We start from the raw sequence: 15,269 nt of genomic DNA, 5'->3' as shown, positions 1-15,269 counted from the left end.
TATATATATATATATATATATATTTCCTCTCCAAAGCTGCTAGGTCATTAGAAGGGTTATTCCCCTACTGTCCTTTCATTCATTTGCAAGTCAGAGAATCAGCCTACTGGAAGAATAAACCCCCTAATTGGCAATTTAATGCATTGTGATCACACCTGAAATTATATACACACAATCAATAACAACAATAACAACAGCAACAACATCAACAAATGACTCAGCTGGTTGTAGTCTTATATGTATGCTTACTCATAGGCCTATGGGGGGCGAGAGGAGAAGGAGACCAAGCAAGATTCTATTGTCAAGGTCTCATTTATTGGGGTGAACGTTCCAGCTTTTAAGGCTTTCAGGTAGGGGGAGTGTCCTTTGTGAAACACAAAGGATGGAGGGATGAGGATATAGTCAGTGATAGCAGGAGGCAAAGAGGTCAGGCGGTAGACGATGAGGTCATGCGGTGGAGACACCGGGTGTTGACTCAGGAGATAACTGGTATCTGCTCAAGCTGAGGCATCCCTTGAATGTTATCTTCCTGTGCTGTAAATTCATGGGAGAGGCTTTTGTCCAACAATCTCAAGACTTCATGGCAGTCATCTTAGGGGTGAATATCTGTGGCCAAACAGCCCAGAGTCACCTAGCCACTTTGCGCCATGGAGTCAAAAAGTGGCCAGGCCCAAATCCAATATGGCTCCCTACATTTCCCCCATTTTTCTTTATGAAAGACCATTAGCTGGAAGTAGTGGCCTAAGAAAGATTAGACATGCCTCACAGAGTGCCCAGCTCGGCCATGGCGAGCCACTCTTGCAGTTAGGACTGCACCCCAATGGCTAGGAATGAACTTATGCTGTAACACACCGTACTGGGCTATACGTGTGTGTTTATTGGGGGAGAAACTGGGCCGAGGAGCATTTGACCAACCCATACGTTTAAACAGGGTGTAGCCACCTCTGTCTTAGGATCTACCTCTCGAACCCCAGCCTTATCTGTCATAGGATCACCTTGTTGCCCTCAAGGCTCCATGTCTTAGATTGGTCAAGGGTCAGAGGAAGTTGCCCGTCGTTGATGATGGCTACATTGGGTCATCTACTCATTCCTCTTATTTGAGCCCAGGGGCGAAAGAGTAGGGGCCAGATGGCAATAATATAAGAGATTGTGGAAATCGAGCCTCTCCTGATATGTTGTAGGCACCTCATCTTGTTCATTGTCTCTCTGGTTCTCCTCAGCTATTCTGGTCTCCAAGCAATGATAAGGTACTGAATCAGAATTTCTAGGCAAAGCAGAATCTATTTGTGATTTAATAAAGCATATAAGTCGCTGAAAGGCCCAAGGACCAAAGGAAATCTACAAAAGTAGGCCCACAAGGGGTCCCAAAATTGAGGGCAACAGGGTAGAGAGCCATGGGGATGTAGAAAACCAGTTTTTGTAGCAAGACTCTTGTTGCTCTCTCTCTCTCCTTCGTTTTTCTAGGCTAACTCTCACCTTTTTTAGACTGTCTTCTACAAGTCCAGTCTTATCTACATAAGCACAGCATTCCTATTTTAAGGCTGCACAAAGTCCTCCTTGTTGTAGGAAGATTAAGTCTAGGCCTCTTCTATTTTGTAAGACTACTTCAGACAACGAGGCAACTGAATCTTTTAAGTTAGCTAATCCATCTCTTAATTCAGCAATATCCTTATCTATGGCTTCACTAAGCTGGTTATAGTATTGATGGGAGGTAACTAGGGAAGTGATGCCAGTGCCTGCACCCGCAGCCCCTAGTCCTAGGAGAACCGCGAGAGTGATGGCAGTTACTGGTTCTCTTTTTACTTTGTGGGGAAAGCCCTTTTCCTAGGATTTAAGAAAAGTCTCTGGCTCATGTATGCTGATTCTGGGGAGTAATTGTACTCATACACAATAATCGTGCTGCTGCAGGAACTCAGATATTATTACATAGGTAGTCAGCCCTGATGAACATGCCAGAGAAGTATGGTTTGGGGCGAGCAGGTACTCATGATGTTTATTAACAACCAAGGTATGGTTGTATATTTCTAACAGCTGGTGAGGATGGAGCATATGTTCTCCCAAAATATAACTTTCCACCCCAGATACCTCGGTGAGGGTAAATCCTAAAAAGTCTCCATCTTCTTTCAAGGGCACAGGAATGACTCCACGGTCCCGAACCAGGAGAGCTGAATCTTCATGCTCCCAGGATCAGCATGTCTCACCAGACACGCAGGCAGCTGGCACACTTCTGTAGCATCCTGTAGAAAAAAACACAAAGATTCCCTCTTCCACATAAAAATACCTGGACATGTTCATGCCAATATGTGGATCTTTCTATTTCACCTAGGCAGAAGTATGCCTAGTTGTAGGGTGCCATAAACTCAGAGTGTTCCTTGGCATCCAAATTTATAATTAATATAAAAGGAGTATTTTTAAATAATTGCATAGCATACAGGGATATAATTCCCCCTGTTTATTTATTAAGACATTGTTAATATATTATTTATTAAGACAAGTCCTCTAGGATTAAATTGAGGACACTGAGCACTTGTATTTATAAATAGACTTGTATATCAAATTACTGTCTCTAGCATTATTGTTTTGGATAATACAGAATAATATTTTTTGAATAATTGTTCCTATGTAAGGCCTATAATCTGCCTGGTATCATTGTCCTCCCTTGTTAAGGAGTCTAGGCAATCCAGTTTGAGTTCTTAAATGTTCTTGAGTAGTGTAACAGCTATTCCCCAAATGTTAAAGCTCATTTTGAGAGCAAAGGTTTGTAGTAAAAATTTCCAGATACACTGAAAGATTTAAAGTTTTAACTTCTTACATTGAAGAAGTGATGAAATTACATAATAAGGGTATTAGCCATTTTTTTAAATTATAAATAAGTTTGAGTTAGTCAATGTAACACTGGCAATCCTAAATCACAATCCTTAAGTTCTCCTTGTAACACCAGAGCACAACCACAACTTTGGAAGTCATCTAAGTTCTGAGTAAGACTAGGAAGCTTCCCTTGGGGCAGTAGAATTAGCATCAAAATACAGGTAACTTCAGGGCAAACCACAACTTTGGAAAGCAAAACTCAACCTCCAACAAACGATCTAGTCTCCAAGACACAGAGTCTATCCTTCATGCTACAAAGTTTGACTGCCAATTCCTACATATGAACGCACGATGGTGTGGTCTCCAATACCTCAACAAAGAGACATTGCCCTAAATTCTTTTAGAAGCCTGGTTTCTAGGATAAGAGTTCCATAAAAATATTATCTCAATTTAGACCTGTTTCCCTAGGTTGGCTCATGCCACATGTTGTCTAGAATAACTGTATCCAAATTACCAGTTTTATGTCAACTTTCTGTTACCAACGTTATAATTTTATAACCATCTCCAATAACCTAAAAGTCAATAATCTATGACCAAGGCATGTAGAGCATATTTATACATTTAAAACCAGTCAGAAACAAGATTGAAGTGGCTACACATGTCTTTAATATTTAGACCAAGCACCATTTTTACTTTTCTAGCTGTGATTTTAAGAGAAGCACCTTGTCACCTGCTAAGTCTAATAATAAGTCAGGGATTTTTCTAAGAGAAACAGCCATCAGCTCCCATACCATAGAAGCTGAGGGGTTGTTGGCACCTTTAAGATCAGCTCCTGTAGACGCTCTGCCCCCAGGCAGCTTCTCCAGCTGACCTAGGCTCCTAGCTACAGGTACAGGGTTCCAAAGGCCCATTGAAACTGTTTTTTATTCATTTGTTCCCTTTTTTTGAAACGAGTTAAAACCAAATCAAGGTGTGAATGACTGGCAGATAAAGTTTTTACCATTTTTTCTTTTGAACATGAAACATAAAACATTTAAACAAGAAACAAAAACCACAGACATAAACTGACAGACATGGACAGCTTGGTGCACCAGACAATAGACATAGAGGGGAAAAACTAGATGGTGTCCCACCGAAGGGACTCAGATATCCTACCTATGGAACCCAGAACCAGAAAGAAGCATTTCTCCAATAGGAGCCAGCAGAGAGGCAGGACATCTCCTGCCTTTCTTCTGTTACTAGGAGAGCTCTGTAAGTTTTTCTCTTTCTCCAAAGCATCCATGGAGAGTCTGGGAGGACTCTTTTTCCCAAACCCATTCTCTCTCATGTCTAGGGTGTAAACTATCTCTAATCAGGTCCAAAGACTAAAACATAACTCTAAAAGAACGCATACATAAAAACAATTTACCATTACCTTGTCCCTTTTTTATTACAAGTTTTACTCAAGCTAGTCCAAATCATCGAGGCCTTTTCTAGCCCATCTTACCCCAATACATCCCTGTTTCTGCGCTGGCTTCCTCACCTTGAAACTCTTCTTATGCTGACTTGGCCTGAGCTGTGCTGTTGCCCACGCACAGCCTGCAGCTTGCTTGTTAGCAGGCCTGCACACTTGTCACCCTCAGCCACACACTGTTTAAAATTAACCAGGGACATTTTTCATCAATAAAACAAAAGAATTTAGGACAGACCGGATAAACAGTTCTCTGCACCCAAATCCCGTGGGAGGGAGAGCTAAACCTTCAGAGAGGCAGACACGCCTGGGAAATCAGAAGAGACTGCACTCTGCACACATCTCTGACGCCAGAGGAAAACACCAAAGGCCATCTGGAGCCCTGGTGCACTGAGGCTCCCGGAAACGGCGGCGCAGATCTTCCTGGTTGCTGCCACCGTGGAGAGCTCGTAGGCAGCACCCCACGAGCAAACTTGAGCCTCGGGACCACAGGTAAGACCAACTTTTCTGCTGCAAGTGACCTGCCTGGTGAACTCCAGACACAGGCCCACAGGAACAGTTGAAGGCCTGTAGATAGGAAAAACTACACGCCTGAAAGCAGAACACTCTGTCCCCATAACTGGCTGAAAGAAAACAGGAAAACAGGTCTACAGCACTCCTGACACACAGGCTTATAGGACAGTCCAGCCACTGTCAGAAATAGCAGAACAAAGTAACACTAGAGATAATCTGATGGCGAGAGGCAAGCGCAGGAACCCAAGCAACAGAAACCAAGACTACATGGCATCATCGGAGCCCAATTCTCCCACCAAAATAAACATGGAATATCCAAACACACCAGAAAAGCAAGATCTAGTTTCAAAATCATATTTGATCAGGATGCTGGAGGACTTCAAGAAAGACGTGAAGAACTCCCTTAGAGAACAAGTAGAAGCCTACAGACAGGAATCGCAAAAATCCCTGAAAGAATTCCAGGAAATCATAAATAAACAAGTAGAAGCCCATAGAGAGGAGTCACAAAAATCCCTGAAAGAAATCTAGGAAATCATAAATAAACAAGTAGAAGCCCATAGAGAGGAGTCACAAAAATCCCTGAAAGAATTCCAGGAAAACACAAACAGTTGAAGGAATTAAAAATGGAAATAGAAGCAATCAAGAAAGAACACATGGAAACAACCCTGGATATAGAAAACCAAAAGAAGAGACAAGGAGCTGTAGATACGAGCTTCACCAACAGAATACAAGAGATGGAAGAGAGAATCTCAGGAGCAGATGATTCCATAGAAATCATTGACTCAACTGTCAAAGATAATGTAAAGTGGAAAAAGCTACTGGTCACAAAACATATAGGAAATCCAGGACTCAATGAGAAGATCACACCTAAGGATAATAGGTGTAGCAGAGAGTGAAGACTGCCAGCTCAAAGGACCAGTAAATATCTTCAACAAAATCATAGACAAAAACTTCCCTAACCTAAAGAAAGCGATACCTATAGGCACACAAGAAGCCTACAGAACTCCAAATAGATTGGACCAGAAACGAAACACCTCCCGTCACATAATAGTCAAAACACCAAATGCACAAAATAAAGAAAGAATATTAAAAGCAGTAAGGGAAAAAGGTCAAGTAACATATAAAGGCAGACCTATCAGAATTACACCAGACTTTCCGCCAGAAACTATGAAAGCCAGAAGATCCTGGACAGATGTCATACAGACCCTAAGAGAACACAAATGCCAGCTCAGGTTACTGTATCCTGCAAAACTCTCAATTAACATAGATGGAGAAACCAAGATATTCCATGACAAAACCAAATTTACACAATATCTTTCTACAAATCCAGCACTACAAAGGATAATAAATGGTAAAGCCCAACATAAGGAGTCAAGCTATACCCTAGAAGAAGCAAGAAACTAATTGTCTTGGCAACAAAACAAAGAGAAGAAAAGCACACAAACATAACCTCACATCCAAATATGAATATAACAGGAAGCAATAATCACTATTCCTTAATATCTCTCAACATCAATGGCCTCAACTCCCCAATAAAAAGACATAGATTAATAAACTGGATATGCAATGAGGACCCTGCATTCTGCTGCCTACAGGAAACACACCTCAGAGACAAAGACAGACACTACCTCAGAGTGAAAGGCTGGAAAACAAATTTCTAAGCAAATAGAAGAAGCAAGCTGGAGTAGCCATTCTAATATCAAATAAAATCAATTTTCAACTAAAATTTATCAAAAAAGATAAGGAAGGACACTTCATATTCATCAAAGGAAAAATCCACCAAGATGAACTCTCAATCCTAAATATCTATGCCCCAAATACCAGGGCACCTACATACGTAAAAGAAACATTACTAAAGCTCAAAACACACATTGCACCTCACACAATAATAGTAGGACACCCCACTGTCATCAATGGACAGATCATGGAAACAGAAATTAAACAGAGACGTAGAAAGACTAAGAGAAGTCATGAGCCAAATGGACTTAACAGATATTTATAGAACATTCTAACCTAAAGCAAAAGGATATACCTTCTTCTCAGCTCCTCATGGTACTTTCTCCAAAATTGACCATACAATTGGTCAAAAAACGGGACTCAATAGGTACAGAAAGATAGAAATAATCCCATGCGTGCTATCGGACCACCATGGCCTAACACTGGTCTTCAATAACAATAAGGGAAGAATGCCCACATATACGTGGAAATTGAACAATGCTCTACTCAATGATAACCTGGTAAAGGAAGAAATAAAGAAAGAAATTAAAGACTTCTGAGAATTTACTGAAAATGAAGGTACAACATACCCAAACTTATGGGACACAATGAAAGCTGTGCTAAGAGGAAAACTCATAACGCTGAGTGCCTGCAGAAAGAAACAGGAAAGAGCATATGTCAGCAGCTTGACAGCACACCTAAAAGGTCTAGAACAAAAAGAAGCAAACACACCCAGGAGGAGTAGAAGCCAGGAAATAATCAAACTGAGAGCTGAAATCAACCAGGTAGAAACAAAAAGGACCATAGAAAGAATCAACAGAACCAGAAGTTGGTTCTTTCAGAAAACCAACAAGATAGATAAACCCTTAGCCAGACTAATGAGAGGACACAGAGAGTGTATCCAAATTAACAAAATCAGAAATGAAAAGGGAGACATAACTACAGATTCAGAGGAAATTCAAAAAATCATCAGATCTTACTAAAAAAGCCTATGTTCAACGAAACTTGAAAATCTGCAGGAAATGGACAATTTCCTAGACATATACAAGGTACCAAAGTTAAATCAGGAACAGATAAAGCAGTTAAACAACCCCATAACTCCTAAGAAACTAGAAGCAGTCATTAAAGGTCTCCCAACGAAAAAGAGACCAGGTCCAGATGGGTTTAGTCCAGAATTCTATCAGACCTTCATAGAAGACCTCGTACCAATATTATCCAAACTATTCCACAAAATTGAAACAGATGGAGCACTACCAAATTCCTTCTTTGAAGCCACAATTACTCTTACACCTAAACCACACAAAGACCCAACAAATAAAGAGAACTTCAGACCAATTTCCCTTATGAATATAGACACAAAAATACTCAATAAAATTCTGGCAAACGGAATCCAAGAGCACATCAAAACAATAATCCACCATGATCAAGTAGGCTTCATCCCAGGCATGCAGGGATGGTTTAATATACGGAAAACCATCAATGTGATCCATTATATAAACAAACTGAAAGAACAAAACAACATGATCATTTCATTAGATGCTGAGAAAGCATTTGACAAAATTCAACACCCCTTCAGGATAAAAGTCCGGGAAAGAATAGGAATTCAAGGCCTATACCTAAAAATAGTAAAAGCCATATACAGCAAACCAGTTGTTAACATTAAATTAAATGGAGAGAAATTTAAAGCAATCCCACTAAAATCAGGGACTAGACAAGGCTGCCACTCTCTCCCTACTTATTCAATATAGTTCTTGAAGTTCTAGCCAGAGCAATCAGACAACAAAAGGAGGTCAAGTGGATACAGATGGGAAAAGAAGAAGTCAAAATATCACTATTTGCAGATGATATGATAGTATATTTAAGTGATCCCAAAATTCCACCAGAGAACTACTAAAGCTGATAAACAACTTCAGCAATGTGGCTGGGTATAAAATTAACTCAAATAAATCAGTAGCCTTCCTCTACACAAAAGAGAAACAAGCCGAGAAAGAAATTAGGGAAATGACACCCTTCATAATAGACCCAAATAATATAAAGTACCTCGGTGTGACTTTAACCAAGGAAGGAAAAGATTTGTACAATAAGAACTTCAAGACTCTGAAGAAAGCAATTGAAGAAGACCTCAGAAGATGGAAAGATCTCCCATGCTCATGGATTGGCAGGATTAATATAGTGAAAATGGCCATTTTACCAAAAGCGGTCTACAGATTCAATGCAATCCCCATCAAAATACCAATCCAATTCTTCAAAGAGTTAGACAGAACAATTTACAAATTCATCTGGAATAACAAAAAACCCAGGATAGCTAAAACTATCCTCAACAATAAAAGGACATCAGGGGGAATCACTATCCCTGAACTCAAGCAGTATTACAGAGCAATAGTGATAAAAACTGCATGGTATTGGTACAGAGACAGACAGATAGACCAATGGAACAGAATTGAAGACCCAGAAATGAACCCACACACCTATGGGCACTTGATTTTTGACAAAGGAACCAAAACCATCCAATGGAAAAAAGATAGCATTTTAAGCAAATGGTGGTGGTTCAACTGGAGGTCAACATGTAGGAGAATACAGATCGATCCATGCTTATCACCATGTACAGAGTTTAAGTCCAAGTGGATCAAGGACCTCCACATCAAACCAGACACACTCAAACTAATAGAAGAAAAACTAGGGAAGCATCTGGAACACATGGGCACTGGAAAAAAATTCCTGAACAAAACACCAATGGCTTATGCTCTAAGATCAAGAATGGACAAATGGGATCTCATAAAACTGCAAAGCTTCTGTAAGGCAAAGGACACTGTGGTTAGGGCAAAATGGCAACCAAGAGATTGGGAAAAGATCTTTACCAATCCTACAACAGATAGAGGCCTTATATCCAAAATAGACAAAGAACTCAAGAAGGTATACCGCAGGGAGACAAATAACCCTATTAAAAATGGGGTTCAGAGCTAAACAAAGAATTCACAGCTGAGGAATGCCGAATGGCTGAGAAACAACTAAAGAAATGTTCAACATCTTTAGTCATAAGGGAAATGCAAATCAAAACAACCCTGAGATTTCACCTCACACTAGTCAGAATGGCTAATATCAAAAACTCAGGTGACAGGAAATGCTGGCGAGGATGTGGAGGGGGAACACTCCTCCATTGTTGGTGGGATTGCAGACTGGTACAACCATTCTGGAAATCAGTTTGGAGGTTCCTCAGAAAATTGGACATTGAACTGCCTGAGGATCCAGCTATACCTCTCTTGGGCATATACACACAAGATGCCCCAATATATAAAAAATACATGTGCTCCACTATGTTCATCGTAGCCTTATGTATAATAGCCAGAAGCTGGAAAGAACCCAGATGCCCTTAAACAGAGGAATGGATACAGAAAATATTGTACATCTACACAATGGAATATTACTCACCTATCAAAAACAATGACTTTATGAAATTCGTAGGCAAATGGATGGAATTGGAAAATATCACCCTGAGTGAGGTAACACAATCACAGAAAAACACACATGGCATGCACTCATTGATAAGTGGCTATTAGACCAAATGCTTGAATTACCCTAGATGCCTAGAACAAATGAAACTCAAGACAGATGATCAAAATGTGAATGCTTCACTCCTTCTTTAAAAGGGGAACAAGAATGTCCTTGGCAGGGAATAGAGAGGCAAAGTTTAAAACAGAGGCAAAAGGAACACCCATTCAGAGCCAGCCCCACATGTGGCCCACACATATACAGCCATCTAGTTAGACAAGATGGATGAAGTAAAGAAGTGCAGGCCGACAGGAGTCAGATGTAGATCTCTCGTGAGAGACACAGCCAGAATACAGCAAACACAGAGGCGCATGCCCGCAGCAAACCACTGAATTGAGAATAGGACCCCCGTTGAAGGAATCAGAAAAAGAACTGGAAGAGCTTGAAGGGGCTCGAGACCCCATATGTACAACAATGCCAAGCAACCAGAGCTTCCAGGGACTAAGCCACTACCTAAAGACTATACATGGACTGACCCTGGACTCTGACCTCATAGGTAGCAATAAATATCCTAGTAAGAGCACCAGTGGAAGGGGAAGCCTTAGGTCCTGCTAAGACTGAACCCCCAGTGAACTATATTGTTGGCGGGAGGGCGACAAGGGGAGGAGGATGGGGAGGGGATTGCCCATAAAGAAGGGGAGTGGGAGGGGGATGTTTGCCCGGAAACCGGGAAAGGGAATAACACTGGAAATGTATACAAGAAATACTCAAGTTAATTAAAAAAAAAAGAACTTGATTAAATCCTTTTTCTTCACTCTTAATCCTCTCTCCCTGAGTGAGTGCTTGATCTCTCCTATGAAACAAGCCTCCTTAGACAGTACCTTCCCCACGGCGATGGGACGACACTTATTCGACCGGTCTTACCTCCCTCTCTTCACATAAATTTTCTTGTCACATAATCCTCAACACACTAAATGCAAAGAACAGAGAAAGAATATTAAAAGCTGCAAGGGAAAAGGGCCACATAACATAAAAAGGCAGACCTGTCAGAATTACACCAGACTTCTCAACAGAGACTATGAAAGCCTGAAGAGCCTGGTCAGAGGTCATGCAGACTCTAAGAGAACACAAATGCCAGCCCAGGCTACTGTACCCAGCAAAACTCTTAATCAATATAGGTGGAGAAACTAGAATATTCCAGGAGAAAACTAAATTCAAACAGTATCTATCTACTAATCCAGGACAACAGAGAATCCTGTAAGGAAAAGTTTAATATAAGGAAGATACCTATAACAAAGAAAAGACAACATATTAAACATCTCACAGCAAAGCCTAAAGGAGAAAACCCCAAACACATAAAAAATACTTACAATAGCAAATATAACAGGAACCAACAGTCATCTGGTTTTAATGTCTCTCAATATTAATGAACTCAACTCACCTATAAAACGACATAAGCTGTGTGATGGGCTACACAAACAATATCAAGCATTTTGCTGCATATAAGAAGCACACCTCATTAACGTAGACAGACACTATTTCAGAATAAAAGGATGGCAACAGTTCTACCGAGGGAATGGGTTCAAAAAACAACCTGGAGTTGCCATCCTAAAATACAATAAAATAGACTTTCAACTGAAAGTTATAAGTATGATGAACAAAGACACTCATATTTCATTAAAGGGAAAATCCCCCAAGAGAAAATTAAGAATTCTGAATATCTATGACCTGAATGCAAGGGCATTCCCATTAAAAATAAAAACCTTACTCAGGATGATATTTTCCAGTTCCATCCATTTGCCTATGATTTTCATAAAGTTATTGTTTTTTTCCCACTGTTCAATTTTGATTTTTACTTTTTATCTTTACTAACTTGAGTATTTCTTATTTACATTTTGATTGTTATTCCCTTTCCGGTTTCTGGACCCATAACCTGTCCCCCCTCCTCTTCTATATGGGAGTTCCCCTCCCCATCCTCCCCCCTTTACTACCCTCCCCCCAAGAATCACGTTCACTGGGGGTTCAGTCTTGACAGGACCAAGGGAGTCCCCTTCCACTGGTGATCTAACTAGGATATTCATTGCTACCTATGAGGTTGGAGCCCAGGGTCAGTCAATGTATAGTCTTTGGGTAGTGGCTTACTCCCTGGAAGCTCTGATTGGTTGGCATTATTGCTCATATGGGGTCTCGAGCCCCTTCAAGCTCTTCCAGTCCTTTCTCTGATTCCTTCAATGGAGGTCCTGTTCTCAGTTCAGTGGTTTGCTGCTGGCATTCGCCTATGTATTTGCTGTATTCTGGCTGTGTCTCTCAGGAAAGATCTACATCCTGTTCCTGTCAGCCTGCACTTCTTTCCTTCATCCATCTTATCTAAATGGTTGGCTGTATGTGTATGGGCCACATGTGGGGCAGGCTCTGAATGGGTGTTCCTTCTGCCTCTGTTTTAAACTTTGCCTCCCTATTCCCTGCCAAGGGTATTCTTGTTCCCCTTTTAAAGAAGGAGTGAAGCATTCGCATTTTGGTCACCCCTCTTGAGTTTCATGTGTTCTGTGCATCTAGGGCAATTCAAACATTAGGGCTAATAGCCAATTTTCAATGAGTGCATACCATGTGTGTTTTTCTGTGATTGGGTTACCTCACTCAGGATGATATTTTCCAATTCCATCCATTTGCCTACGAATTTCATAAAGTCATTGTTTTTGATAGCTGAGTAATATTCCATTGTGTAGATGTACCACATTTTCTGTATCCATTCCTCTGTTGAAGGGCATCTGGGTTCTTTCCAGTTTCTGGCTATTATATATAAGGCTGCTATGAACATAGTGCAGCATGTGTCATTGTTATATGTGGGAGCATCTTTTGGGTATATGCCTAAGAAGGGTATAGTTGGGGGAGGGTTGGGAGGGGAACATCCATATAGAATGGGAAGGGGAGGGGTTATGGTGATGTTGGCATGGAAACCGGGAAAGGGAATAACATTCCAAATATAAATAAAAAAATACCCATTTTAATAAAGATGAAAACAAACAAACAAACAAACAAACAAAACCATGTATTCTGTTTTCCACATTGTCTTTACTATGTTGAACTACTAAGAAAATGTAAAACACTCATAGCAGTTTCAAATAAATGTTAACCTGCTGGGTTTACAAAAACAAAACAAAACAAAACAAAACAAAACAAAAAACAAACCTTTAGTAAAGCTCAAAAGACACATTGAAACCCACACAATAATCGTGGTAGACTTCAACACCCCTGTCTCATCAATGGAGAGGTCTTTGGTAGAGAAACTAAGCAGAGACACAGTGAAACTAATAGAGGTTATGAACCAAAAGTATTTAACAGATATATCCAGAACATTTCACCCTAAAGAAAGAATACACCTTCTTTTCAGTACCTCATGGTATCTTCTCCAAAATGGAACATATAATTGGATACAAAACTGTTCTTAACCAATACAAGAAGATTGAAATAATCCCATGCACCCTTTCAGGCCACAATAGCCTGAGGCTGGTCTTTAATAAGAGCAAAGGCAAGAGAAAACCCACATACATTTGGAAACTGAACAACTCTCTACTTAATGATCATTTGGTCTGGGATGAAAAAACCACCACTTTCTGGAATTTAATGAAAATATGAACACATCATACCCAAACCTATGGCACACAATGAAAGCAGTGCTAAAAGGAAAATTTGTACCACCTCGAATGGCTGAGAAACACCTAAATAATGTTCAAATTCATTATTGATCAGAGAAATGCAAATCAAAGTGACCCTGAGATTCCACCTTACACCACTCAGCATATCTAAGATCTAAACCTCAATTAACAACAGATGTTTGTGAGGATGTGGTGAAAGAGGAACTCTCCTCCATTCCTGGTGGGATTGCACACTGGTACAACCACTCTGGAAATCAATTTGGAGGTTGCTCAGTAAATTGGAAATAGACATACCTAAAGATGCAGAAATACTACTCTTGGGAATATACCCAAGATTCTCCAGCCTGCCACAGGGACACATATTCCACTATGTGCATAATTGCTTCACTTGTGATGGCTGAAACCTGGAAACAACACAGATGTTCCAAGAGAGAAGAATAGATAAAGAAAATGTGGTTCATTTACACAATGGAATACTAACCAGCTATTAAAAATGAGGACATTCTGCATTTTTCGGGCACGTGGATGGAACTAGAAAATGTCATCCTGAGTGAAGTAACTCAGACCCAAAAGGACATGCACAATATGTCCTCACTAATAAGTGGATATTAGCCAAAATAAAAAAGTACAGAATACCCATAGAGTCCACAGGACTCAAAAAGGTCAACAAACTAAGGGCTCAAGTGAGGAAGCCTCAGTTCCACTTGGGAGGGAACAGAAAGCAATCACAAGGGGGAGGGAGGGAGGTACTGGGAGGGAATGAGGTTGGGAGGGTCATGATCTGGTATCATGATCTGAAGCCCTGAGGTACAGCAGAAAACATTGAAACAGATGAACTTGGGAGGACAGAGGTTGAGAAGACCCTCTAGAATATACCAGAGACCTGGGAAGTGAACGACTCTCTGGTCTCAAATGGGGTACCCTAGATGAAAGGCCCTACTGTGAAAAGACTGAACTTTTTGAGTCCACCTGTCTTTTCCCCAGGAAGACAGGGAATCAAGTGAGGGATGGAGTAGCTATCCCACAGCCAAAGCTCTGACCCATATTTCTTCCTGTCTGAAGGAAATGCAGGAATGGAAATGGAGAGGAGCTGAGGAAAAGGAGGTCAAGCAAAAGGCCCAAAGTGAGATCCAGCTCAAGGGGAGGCACCAAGACCTGAAACCATTACTGAAGCTATGGAGCTTTCACAAAAAGGGATGTATCATGGTTGCTCCTCAAAAGACCCAACAAGCAGCTGAAAGAGTCAGATGCAGTTATGTGCACCCAACCAGTGAACAGAAGCTGCTGACTCCTCTGGTTGAATTGGAGAAAAGCTGGAGGAAGCGAAGGAGGTGGGTAACCCTGGAGGAGGACCAGCAGTCTCAATTACCTAGCCCCCCTGAGATTGCTTAGACACTGGATCACCAACCAGGTAGTATACAGCAGCTGAGATGAGGCCTCCAACACACATACAGCAGAGGACTCCCAGGTCTGTGTTCAGTCAGAGAGGATGCACCTAATCCTCAAAGACTAGAATTCCCAGGAACTTTACGGGTTGGGTGGAGTGCATGGAATGGGAATGTTCTTGTGGAGAAGTTAAGGGAGGGTGATTGCAAGGGGAGGGAGGTATGCAATATGGAACACTGGGAGGTTGAGGA

At 40.9% G+C, this 15,269-nt stretch overlaps 1 long non-coding RNA gene across 1 annotated transcript in view; it reads right to left on the bottom strand.

Annotated features, from left to right (window-relative positions):
* Window positions 1-293: 293 nt before the first annotated feature.
* LOC148000482 (uncharacterized) overlaps window positions 294-15,269 on the bottom strand; it is an 87,621-nt gene continuing 72,645 nt past the window's right edge. Inside the window, exons 3-4 of the long non-coding RNA XR_015639748.1 lie at window positions 2,086-2,237; window positions 294-534 (exon numbers count right to left, since the gene is read on the bottom strand). This is a non-coding gene — a long non-coding RNA (uncharacterized LOC148000482). The remainder of the gene's footprint in view (window positions 535-2,085; window positions 2,238-15,269) is intronic.

Source organism: Rattus norvegicus, chromosome 16 (genome assembly GCF_021556685.1).
Source record: "Rattus norvegicus strain SHRSP/BbbUtx chromosome 16, alternate assembly SHRSP_T2T, whole genome shotgun sequence".
Taxonomy (NCBI): Eukaryota; Metazoa; Chordata; class Mammalia; order Rodentia; family Muridae; genus Rattus; species Rattus norvegicus.
Note: the sequence above shows the minus strand (reverse complement) of the source record. Positions and strands in the feature narration are given on the sequence as shown.